The following is a 12,947-nucleotide window of genomic DNA, read 5'->3' as shown; positions in this document are numbered from 1 at the left end:
TTCTTCAGAAACGCTTTCCTTGCCATTGCCAGTCTACATTTTATATCCTCTCTACTTCGACCATCATCAGTTATTTTGCTCCCCAAATAGCAAAACTCCTTTACTACTTTAAGTGTCTCATTTCCTAATCTAATTCCCTCAGCTTTGCCCGAGTTAGTTCGACTACATTCCATTATCCTCGTTTTGCTTTTGTTGATGTTCATCTTATATCCTCCTTTCAAGACACTGTCCATTCCGTTCAACCGCTCTTCCAAGTCCTTTGCTGTCTCTGACAGAATTACAATGTCATCGGCGAACCTCAAAGTTTTTATTTCTTCTCCATGGATTTTAATACCTACTCCACATTTTTCTTTTGTTTCCTTTACTGCTTGCTCAATATACAGATTGAATAACATCGGGGAGAGGCTGCAACCCTGTCTCACACCCTTCCCAACCACTGCTTCCCTTTCATGCCCCTCGACTCTTATAACTGCCATCTGTTTTCTGTACAAATTGTAAATAGACTTTCGCTCCCTGTATCTTACCCTGCCACCTTTAGAATTTGAAAGAGAGTATTCCAGTCAACATTGTCAAAAGCTTTCTCTAAGTCTACAAATGCTAGAAACGTAGGTTTGCCTTTCCTTAATCTTTCTTCTAAGATAAGTCGTAAGGTCAGTATTGCCTCACGAGTTCCAACATTTCTACGGAATCCAAACAGGTCTTCCCCGAGGTTGGCTTCTACCAGTTTTTCCATTCGTCTGTAAGGAATTCGCGTTAGTATTTTGCAGCTGTGACTTATTAAACTGATAGTTCGGTAATTTTCACATCTGTCAACACCTGCTTTCTTTGGGGATTGGAATTATTATATTCTTCTTGAAGTCTGAGGGTATTTCGCCTGTCTCGTACATCTTGCTCACCAGACGGTAGAGTTTTGTCAGGACTGGCTCTCCCAAGGCCGTCAGTAGTTCTAATGGAATGCTGTCTACTCCTGGGGACTTCTTTCGACTCAAGTCTTTCAGTGCTCTGTCAAACTCTTCATGCAATATCGTATCTCCCATTTCATCTTTATCTACATTCTCTTCCATTTCCATAATATTGTCCTCTAGTACATCGTCATTGCATAGACCCTCTATATACTCTTTCCACCTTTCTGCTTTCCCTTCTTTGCTTAGAACTGGGTTTCCATCTGAGCTCTTGATATTCATACAAGTGGTTCTGTTTTCTCCAAAGGTGTCTCTAATTTTCCTGTAGGCAGTATCTAACTTACCCCTAGTGAGATAAGCCTCTACATCCTTACATTTGTCCTCTGGCCATGCCTGCTTAGCCATTTTGCACTTCCTGTCGATCTCATTTTTGAGACGTTTGTATTCCTTTTTGCCTGCTTCATTGACTGCATTTTTGTATTTTCTCCTTTCATCAATTAAATTCAATATTTCTTCTGTTACCCAAGGATTTCTACTAGCCCTTGTCTTTTTACCTACTTGATCCTCTGCTGCCTTCACTATTTCATTCCTCAAAGCTACCCATTCCTCTTCTACTGTATTTCTTTCCCCAATTCCTGTCAGTTGTTCCCTTATCCTCTCCCTGAAACTCTGTACAACCTCTGGTTTAACCAGACGACATAAAGGAAAGAGGAAATTATGCAGACCTGAAGAGGATGGCAGAAGACCGGACAGCTTGGAGAACTACCATGTGAAAACCTGCCTTTTGGCAGAACACTGGTGATGACCACATATCTACTAAAATATTTTATGCTACAAGTAGTTTCGACCTTGTTAATTTCATCATCTGGAATATTTCAGAATTTAAACTGTACTCCACAAGTACTATGCTGAAATATGTTACATATCCCATGCTTTGTAAGCTAGTGGACCGGGAGTATGAAACGATATTGTCTACCTCAGAACAGTATTTTGTATATTTATTGTGTTGGCGTATTATTTATTTACTACAAAATTGTCCCCTTTGTTATGGCTACTATTTGTAATTTTACCACATTCGTATGGAGTTCAGTGCACAAAAAAGTGCTATGTACCAGCTTCATCAGTCTAAACGAAGACGTGCCTGTCCTCTGAATACCGCGAGCACATTCTAATCGAGATTATGAACATAACCAAATAACTGACGTAGCCAACGTCCATAATGCCCAACAAAAATATTCGTTGGTACTCAGAAGCTACGAGCAGACTGCATTGCTGATAATTCCTAAGAGAATTTCAACGTATACAAGAAATAACAAACAATGGTACTTTGGTTTGCGTATTTCTGCGTCCAGTTTCCATTTGCAGCGAACTGATTTCGCTTTCCAGTGAGACTTTGGTTTTTACTCCAAAACCACAACTATTCCTACAGCTTTGCAGTACATATAGAATCAAACAGCAAAATCTTGATTCTAACACAGTCCAGAAACTTGATCCAAGATATCCAGACATCAGAGACGATAAAAAAATTAATGCACTGGTAACTGACAGCAGCGAAGACACCATTGAAACAAACATCTCAGAATGAAAGTAAAAGAACAAGGGATGTGGTGACATCAAATTTAATCAGAGACTGGCTAAGATGATCACCCAAATGAGCGAACATAAAAACACTAAACTACAGCAATGAGATATAATGACTAAATTGTACACAAGAGCAAGACACATCAATGGCAGGTGAGAGTCAGGCATTGAAACGCAGTGAAGGGAGCAATGTAAATAAATACAGCCAAATATTCCTTCGAAATCCTGGTTCCACATACAATAATAAAGCGATAAGTAGCGCCCCCTTTTGGTCATATGCGTGGAAGCTGGAGGTGAATTGTAGCAGTGACTGCAGCAGGAAATTGTGGGTGTTGCGCTTTACACAATATAGCACAGTCTTTGCAGTGTTGTGAGGCAAGTCAGCCTGGTAGGGTGTGGGAATAGTTGATACATCAGTATCCAGGTGGTAGATGGCCTAACCCTTTCCACACCCACAGCTGCTGAAGTGTTAAGTACATATACCGCAAGGCATGACAAAGCCCAAAAAGCGCAGTTCAAAAGCGTACAAATAACTACTCATTTTACACTAATGTCACTTCTGTTAGTATTGCAGTTCTTTTACCACAGGGTTGCATCACTCGGCTATCATCTGGAATGTGCTCATGGACCACAGTTCGACTCTGAATAAGGGCAATCTGCCCTGAGACCATGAAATCTGGAGCTGCCGTCTCAATGGGCCAGCACTGGCCCATGGAAGCAACTCGCCAGCCACCGATTCGGGGCAGTGGGTTGCTACCATTATGTCAATGGGCTGCCGCCTTTCTGACGGCGCCATAATGTATGCGGTGGCCGCTAGCTCAGACTGCCTGGACTTGGAACCACTACTGATTGGAGCAGTTGCGTCACGTGCTACTGCCTGACCGACGCTGCGCTCTGGGGCGACAATACACACAAGAGATGCAGAATACCAGAGTCAAGCTGCCGCTTTTAAGTTTCGCAGTCTGCATGCGTTTTAATCATGAATCATTCCACACTCAGTTCTAAAAAGTACTCATAACAAATAATCCTCACTATGAATGTAGCAAAGTAATAACATGATGTATTAACCACATTTTCTACACATGTAAGCCTCTATGAGAAACAGCAAATACAGTTCCCATGACAATTAATCTGATATTATCGATCACTGCCCATTAATAAGGTAATCCTCCTCCATATGAAGAAAATATTAATTTTAAAAATAATAATAATGAACTGAAAAATCCTTACGCTATAAAGTTTAAAAAAAATCTAAAACGCTGACACGTACATGCATTTGGAAAAAAATGGCACGTTAACAGTAAAATAAGGTATGTTAATAGTAGTTGGTTAAGTTAGTAGTATATCTAAGATGCTCCTGGATCACGATATAACCCATCAGTCCAAAAAGTTTCAAAACGAGATAATGAAAAAAGTGCAAAGTTATGATGCGGTTTCCATGAGTAAAATGAACAGAACATTCATAAAATAAAATGAAACTCTCAGAAAAAACTACATTTAAAAACAAATTTTTAATGTGCAGGCTAAGAGGTTTCAAACAGAAATTCGTCTGTGGAATAGAAGGACTTGTCCAAGAGAAATGGTTTTAGGTTGGATTTAAGACTTTCTTTGCTACCTGTCAGACTTTCTTGTTGTTGGGTATGCGTTTAAAGATGATACATTATTGTTGGTGCATATGGAACTCCTTTCTGAGCCACTGGCAGCTCCAGTAGTGGATAATAAATGTAGTTTTTTCTCTAGTGCTGTAGCTGTGGACATCACTATTATTCTCAGATTGTGATGGGTTATTTACGACTAATTCCATTTGGGAGTGTATGCATTGTGATGGTGCAATTGAAATGTTGAACTCATTCAACATGATGATAACAGGCAACACCACCTGTTACACTTGTTGCTCACTTTCGTGCAGTCAATACTTTCTTTCTAAGTGGTGAGGTCCCCCAGAAAATTCGTACATAAGACATTATTGATTGCAAATATGCAAAATATGTCAGGAGGTTCATTCATTCGTGTTCAAGACTAGAAATTACGTGTACAGTAAAAATAGCTGACCTTATTTCTGAGAAATTCAGTATATGATTCTTGCAGTTGAAGTTTTCATCAATATGTGCAACCAAAAATTTGGAACATTCGACCCTATTAAGAGACTCCTGTTAATGTGCTACATGAATCGTTGGTTTGACTCTATTTGTTGTACAGCGTTGATCGTAGTGTGTTTTCTCAATGTCTAGGAAGTTTCAGAGAACCACTTCATAATTATTTGAAAAATATCATTAACAATCTCTTCTGGTTCTTTCTCACTAACGTGATTTATGATAACACTAATATTATCTGCAACAAGTAATAATTCAGCTTGTTGAATGTTAAGTGGAAGGTCGTTCATATACAAAAAATAGGACCCAAAATTGAACCCTGTAAGACTCCTTTTGTGTAAAGCCGTCAGTTCCTTAAAAATTAATTTTTTGTGATAGTGTAACATGAACTACGTGAAATGGAGGAGATAGTTAATGATATTTCTTACCTTGGACAGATTATTTAATTTTTGTAATGTCTGATAGGTGAATTTATGAACAGACTTCTCTGTTGAGTATTCCTAGTGGAATGCAAAGCGTGCTATTCTAAGTAAATGACTTCTCCTTAAATGGGAGACTGTTCTTGAGTACATTACTTTTCCGAATATTTTGGAACTAGATGTCATTAAGGAATTTGGACGATAAATATTTACACCTTCTTCATCACTTTTCTTATGAAGAGGTTCAATAATTGCATATTTTATATGGAAAATAATATATAAAATGAATAGAAATACGGCTTGCGTTTCTCAATACATCGCTTGATAAAAGTATCGTTTTCCCAAAAGTTACGAGTCTCCGTTATTTGACAATATTTTGGCAGTCGTTCGTAATCAGGTGTTGCAGACGCATTTTATGAGCAATATCCGTATGCCAGAGTGCCGAACAGCTGAACAATAACTAGATTAATCACCCTGTCCGGGAAATTGGATCAACTACTACTACTACTACTACTACTACTACTACCACCACTACATACAGTGGCGTTCAAAATAATAGAGCCACCTGGCAAAGGTTTGGAATAAAGTGCACATTTATTACTTGACATGTTTGAACTATGATGGAAACCATTACAACCGAGTCACATTGTACTATAGTCTGTTATATCGATAACACAACACAAAATAATCAGTAATAATCGATAATATTCAAAAGAATACCAGACCACAGGGTCAAAAAAATATATTGTACTTGATCTCAGTCTTATGAAACGTACAGGAACAGTCTTTTTTGCATAGGACTGCATTAGTACTTCGTGGGGTAACCCTTATTTTTGAGGATTGCCCTGCACCTCTTACCCATAGAGTCTACTAAACGCCTGCATTCGTCACTACTGATCGCATACCAGGCTCTCTGGATTTCTTCCCACAGTTTTTCTGACGATGTAGCTTTTGAGCGGTCAATTCTCTTGTCTAAGATCTCCCATAAGTTCTCAATGGGTGATGCGTCAGGGGACTGAGGTGGCCACTCTAATACTTCGATATTGTGCTCTTGAACAAACTGCCTTATGGTCCTTGCAGTATGCTTTGGATCGTTATCGTGCTGAAATTTCCATTTCAGCGGCATTTCCTCTTCAGCATAAGGCAGCATCACATTTGCCAAGATGTCTTTGTACATTTCTGCGTTCATTATGCCGTTGATACGGTGTATTGGACCAATGCCGTACCACGAAAAACATCCCCATACCATAACACTTCCGCCACCGTATTTCACAGTTTTTAAAGTGTACTTGGGATTAAATTCCTGGTTTGGTGGGCGGCGCACATAGACTTTTCCGTCTGAGGCAAACCTATTAAACTTGGATTCATCGGACCAAAGGATGTTCCTCCACCAAGTATTAGGTTTTTGTTCATTTCTCCGGGCAAAGGCTAACCTTTTCCGAACATTAGCTTGTGAAACATGTGGCTTCTTTCTTGCAATGCGCCCATTCAATTTTGCAGATCTCAGTCGTCTTTGAATCGTTGAGGTTGATGGTTGAACATCATGTTCGTCGCTAAACAAAATGGCTTTCAGTCGTGGTGTTGACAAAAATGGGTCTTTCTTCACTTCCCTAGTGATGAGTCTGTCTACGCGAGGAGTAGTTACACGAGGTCGCCCCCTGTTCTCCACCTGCGGCTTTGTTTGTTTTGACCGTCTCATGGCGTTCTGGACTCGTTTTCGCGAAACGTGCAAGACATTGGCTATTTTATTCATGGACATCCCACTTTTGAACATCCGGAACATTACTATACGCTCATCTTCACTGGTATGCTTTGCTCTGCCCATCTAGACGAATGTAAACAAAACCACAAGTCAATTTACATACAAAACAACTGCATAAAAATCAATTTAAAGGCACATGTGTAAAGCGGCTCTATTATTTTGACCCATAAGATTCTTACCTTTATGCCTCTTTTCACACGTCTAGCTCAAACGCTTCCTTTCGGACGACTAAAGATAGCAGCAACGTCTTCCCTGATGTTGTCTACAAGGGACTGACAACACGGCACTCGTGGCGATTTCGCGAACTAATAGATATCCTAGTTCTTAATCTCGTCAATAGAGGTGGCTCTATTATTTCGACCGCCACTGTATTTGCAGACAAGAAGTGAACTGGGAGGTCGGACGTTGTGAAGAACGCTAAACTGACTGATGTGATGCTGAGGTAGCCCAAAGTTTGAGGAAACTGTTCACTCTCAGATTTCGTATGGTAGTGCTCAGAAAGGAATGCAGAAGTTAAAATCTAGTGCATGTCTTGTTCATAGTCTACATGGCAACTAAAAGATGCGTAGGATAAAGAAAAGCGTCCAGCGTTCTGGAAAATGGTTTCGTCATTTGTTGACCTGCTTAGAACTGCAGAACTGGAGCGTGTTTCCTCCACTACTTAGTGCGTACGGGAATAGACAGAATACAATAATTTGATAAACTGGAAATTCACGTTACGTTCATGATAACACCTCCCAATGTCAGAATAGGGAGTGTGGTGTGCTGTAACAGGTGATCGAATAGTGGCGCCTACTTTCATTGGAAGCTACAGAGCACAGTGTCATGTACCCGAGACGTCATTACACATTTCGCTTCTTGAAGCAGTGGACGGTGTTTTTGATTCTAAGCAGGCTGGTGCCACTTTTCACAAATCTGTTGAAACAACTCATTTTTAAGCGAACTGCTTGTTGATCACATCGTGTTAAAGCACTATGACCTCTATGTTTCCCCCGAGTTGACGTCTCTGCACTTTTTCCAATGGGGCTAGGAAGGGTTCATAAAAACAGGCCACGCACACTGGCGGAATTAAAGATTAACGTAACAACTGAGATTAATACCATTAGTGTCAACGTGATCCGCAAAGCGGCCACAGACAAGCTAAAACGGTTTCGTGCATGCGTTACTGAACGGGGCACCTATTTTGAACATACATTATTAACAGTGTGCATGACATAATGAAACGAAGCACATACTATGAACACTTATATACTTAACAATTTTGTTTGTGTGGGCATCATGTGCAGGAAGCACAGAAATGTTGGTTTCGTAAATAAAAACTTCCTTTTTCTTGCTGCAGTTTATTTAATTGTTGTACACACACGCGCACGCACACGCACACACACATACGCACGCACACAAACAAATAGAAAAATAAAAAGATCCTTACATGCACACTGTCTCTCTCTATCTCTCTTCCACACACACACACACACACACACACACACACACACACACACACTTACACGTACACAAGAGAACAGAAAAGACCAGACGTTAATTTTCAGCGTGTACTTCGTTACGTTGGCAAGAGCACACAGTAGTTACAACTTTAAATCCCAGTTTTCGGACAAATATCTACAGCTCCCGGCGGAAGAATAAGAGTGCTGCACAGAGATCGGCGCAAAGAACATAACAGTTGTGTAGAAAAAAGTTCGTACCGGGAAAACGTCCTTAAGTTTCGTAAGTGAAGTTATGGTGCGACCTCCAGTGTGACACCAGAAGCGAGGAAACGCAGGTGCCTGTCAAAAACTCAATCTGCTGAAGACACCTTGATGTGCGGAACTTTTCAACCACCCTGCAGAAGCCAAATAAGTATTATTACTGTTTTGTACTCTGTCTCCACACATATGACGTCACAGCCAACGTTCGGTATCGGTATGTTCAACACACCGGTGCTTACATACGAACAGAGGAATCGTCGTTTAACGTTGCACACTCAGTGCAACTAAGCACACGGCACATGCAGACACAGTACCCTGTCGGTAGGAGGTGGACGCCTGCTATTCAGTAGCCAAGTCAGACGGCCGCGCCAGCCGCCACACTCATGTAATATGTAAATTAGACTCGCTACCACCCGGCTGTTAAAGTGACTCACCTCAGTTACAGCAGCGGCAAGGATCTCCCGCGGCGCTCCGACGTTAGCCGGTCACTGGGCTGCGTCGCTGTTCGCGCATGGTCTAAAATAACCGGAGATAGATGACGTCACTGGACCTCATCACTGTGATGTCAGCGCAACCGCTGCCAAGGCCATCTCACTTGTGCTTTGCAAACTGCATGGACATCTTCGATACTTCGTGAACGGTTCAAAAGATACAAAAAATGTTTGCTGCTAGTAACAGAGCGCAGTGGCGAGTACTTAACTCTGAGATTAGTGCTTGTAACTTTGCTTATGTCTACACCTGCGCAAGTGGTGGCGGGTTCTTTTGCTACGAGTCCTGTTCCATTCCAAAATGGTGCGTGGGTATGACGACTGCCTGTCAACCTTCGTATGCACTCTGATTTCTCTAATTTTCTCGTCGTGGTCACTTCACGAGACGTACACGTATTTATTTATTGTTAACTGCAATGGTGCCAACTATTGCCCCTACAAATTTAAAGTAGTAACCGCGAAGATCTAATAATAGTTATAACATTTTTGATTACCACCGAGGCACAGTATGCTGAAGAGTTAATATATCTACATCTACAAAGATATTGCGCAAACCGCCGTAAGGTGCTTGTGATTTCCCCTCCTGTTCCACTCGCAAACAGAGCGAGGGAAAAGCGACTGTCTCTATGTCTCCGCGTGAGCCCTAATTTCTCGTATCTTACCTTCGTGGTCCTTATGTACATTGGCGGGAGCAGAATCGTACGGCGGTCAGCTTCAAATGCCGGTTCTCTAAATATTATTAATATTGTTTCCCGAAAAGAATGCCACCTTCCCTCCGTGGTTCCCATTTGGTTCCCGAAGCATGACTAATTTATACGACTGTCTTATGGCGTAAAGTCAAGCGCTTGCACGCCAGTCGGGAAGGATAGAACAGAGAGGCTGTGACTATACATCAGCCAATTGTACGCTGACCGACCTCACTCCAGGACGACAACGCGACCGCAGTGGCCTCTATGGGAACAGAACATATGACCCGCGCCCCACTGCCCCCGGCCAAGTTCTAAGAGAAGCTTCAAGACCAGCGACCTGAATAGAAACGTCAAAGCTCATTACTTTGCTCGTACATTCTCTGTAGCTCAACTTGGAATTGTTATACTGAAGAGCCTTGATTATTTTGTATGTCGCCCTTTGCTTGCGACACGTTTACGTAATTCTCAAAGTTAAGTATTGTCATTTACCTTATTGTTATAAAAACTCATTAATAAGATTTGTTAGAATTGTTGTCTAGCGATCCGAGGCAGCAGGTTCCCTAGACACCCCATATTGGACGACTAGGCAGGATTCAACAGATTGTATGGCTATATACCAGTGGAAATAATTGCAGCTACTTGCAGAGGTTCAGTGTGGGCTGTAATTATCGTATGTAGGCGAAACTTGGTTGATATTCTAATGCGTTAATGGTGCAAAAAAATTTGTTCGAAGTATGGCCACCAGGTGCAAGTCTGGTGCTGTGAATGCAAGAAGGACGTATAGAAATGTATCCATGTCTAATGTATTAGCAACGGGACGTGGGCAGGAAACGTCAAACAACTCAGAAAGGCATAATGTTGATTTTATTATTAAACGCCGCTTACGCTATTTATTCAATATGAGCACAGGAGACGTTGCAGAATTCCTGAGTCCGTAAAACGTAGTGATCAACAGCTGCTCGCAGCAATTTGGATGGAATCTGAGCAACGTGTTACTGTTTACTGGCTTTCAGGTCACGTAGAAACCGAACATGTCCTTGGTAAACCGTTCTGTTAGGTATCCCCAGGGCCAAAATTCACATGGATTCAGATCGGGTGATCTTGTAGGCCGTGTATCTGGAAAGCCTGTGGAGATAGCATGTTCGTGGAGGATTGCACTAAGCAGATCTTTCACTAAGTGAGCGACATGAGGTGTTGTCCCATCTTGCATGAAAACCATGGTTTACATAGATCAGCCAGAACATCGTGACCACCGACCTACTATCGCTATAAACTCGTGCAGGTGATGGCAGCGTCACCTGGCGACGAACGACTGCTACTCAGACACACGCACGATGCTTGTAGTATCAGTGAGTGTGCTGCCCTTCTTTGGAATCGCAAAGGCGTGCAATCAGTCTGAGTTTGACCGAGGGTGAATTGTGACGACCGGTAGTCTCAGCACAAGCATTTCGTAAACTGCACGACTTGTCGGGTGTTCGAGGAGTGCTGTGGCGAGTTTCTTCAACAAATGGCAAACCGAGGTGAAACCGCGTCCAGAAGTCGTGGGGTTGGACGGCCACCCCTCATTACAGATGTCGGACATCGCAGGCTGGGCAGACTGGTGAAACAGGACAGGCGGCGAACTGTGGCGGAACTAACACAAGAGTTTAACGCTGGGTGGAGTACAAGCCAGTCTGAACACAAAGTGCAGCGGACGCTCCTAAAGATGGACCTCCGCAGCCGACTACCCACGCGTGTGCCAATCTTAACATCACGACTGCGGCAACAACGACTGAAATGGTCATGTGAGCATCGGCACAGGACGTTGGCGCAGTGTCAGAGCGTGGTCTGATGAATCCCAATACCTCCTTCATAACGCTGATGGGAGGGAGCGAGTCCGTCGCCTTTTAGGGGAACAGGTCCGTGACACCTGTGTTGCAGGGCTGACACAAGTTGGCGGCCGCTCCATTATGCTTTGGGGAACATTCAAGTGGGCATCCATGGGTCCAGTAGAGTTCGTGCAAGACGTCCTGACGGCCAACGAATAACTTACACTGGTCGCAGACCACGACAACCCCTTCATGGCACCGATAGCAGTGGCATATTTTAACAAATAATTCGCCATGTCACAGGTGCAGGAGAGTGACAGATTGGTTCAAGGAACACAGCGGACTGTTCCATTTGAAGTTATGGCCCCCAGCTCGCCCAAATCTGAAGCCGATCGGACACTGAAATGTGACTGAACGTGGCGTCAGTGCTCATCACCCCCCTCCTCCCTCCCCGTAATTTACGGGAATTAGGTTACTTTTGTGTGGTGCCAACTCCTTCCAGCGAGCTACCAAGGTCTCTTTGCTTCCATGCCTTGACGCGTCTCCGCTGTTATACGTGCCAAAGGTAGACATACCGACTATTAGGTAAGTAGTCATAATGTTCTGGCTGATCAGCGTACACAGCTGTGCTGTTCCAAAGGAGGTATCATATGCTGTGTAAGGAGGTCTCGATAACTTGCGTATGTCACGGTACACCTGGCAGGCCCTCTGGATGTATTTTCTTCAAAGAAGGATGAACGAGGCTGCTTGCAAATCCATACCAGGCAGTCACACACTGCGAGTACAATAGCTCTTCGTAAAGAACACGAGGTATAACAGTACCCCAAATTGGCACTTCTGTGTACTCACTGCAACCTGTACTGCAACATGTGTCTCGCGACCCGATGTCACCACATGGCATCAATTTCATTCCGTACCAGAAGCCGAAAAGAAAATTCCGAACTTTGCCGCGGATCATGAGGCTTCAGCTGCTGCACCGTCTGGATCTTGTACGGGTACAAATGTAAAATAGATCGCAAAACTTTCCGTACTGTTGACTATAGGATGGACAATTCTCGTGACACTGCACTATCACTAACACTACGGGGGACATGTGTTCCACGGTCAATTACAGTAACGGCAGCCTCGTACCAATAACTTCCACCAGGATAGGGCGCCTTCCTCTTCCAGGTGCTACACCAAGTTCACCCGTGCTTTCGAATTACATAACTATCTTTTTTTTAAACCATTTAATGACATCAGATCTCTCCCCAGACTTTTCACTCGGCTACACTTTTTCAATGCAGCTCTATAATTGTTGCCGTTCTCATATTACGTTTTCACTATCAGCACACGGTCTCTCTTGTCGGTGGCCACACTGTTCGCTAGCGTTATAGCTAGTAAAATGACAGCATGGATGTCATATCGTCTTAAAACGGTGTACAGCGTCAGATCAGCGCCTGGTGATCGTAGGGGTAAATTGGTTCTGCATTATCGCATCACCATATCTACCAAGTTTTCGC

General features: G+C 42.8%; 1 protein-coding gene across 2 annotated transcripts in view; it reads right to left on the bottom strand.

Annotated features, from left to right (window-relative positions):
* LOC126481539 (probable cytochrome P450 301a1, mitochondrial) overlaps nt 1-8,964 on the bottom strand; it is a 138,103-nt gene extending 129,139 nt beyond the window's left edge. For both annotated transcript variants that reach the window (XM_050105353.1, XM_050105354.1), the window contains exon 1: nt 8,895-8,964. The gene's annotated coding sequence lies outside the window, so the exon portion shown is untranslated. The remainder of the gene's footprint in view (nt 1-8,894) is intronic.
* Nucleotides 8,965-12,947: the final 3,983 nt, after the last annotated feature.

This window comes from Schistocerca serialis, chromosome 5 (genome assembly GCF_023864345.2).
Source record: "Schistocerca serialis cubense isolate TAMUIC-IGC-003099 chromosome 5, iqSchSeri2.2, whole genome shotgun sequence".
In the NCBI taxonomy this organism is placed as follows: Eukaryota; Metazoa; Arthropoda; class Insecta; order Orthoptera; family Acrididae; genus Schistocerca; species Schistocerca serialis.
This window is presented reverse-complemented; position numbering and strand designations above follow the sequence as displayed.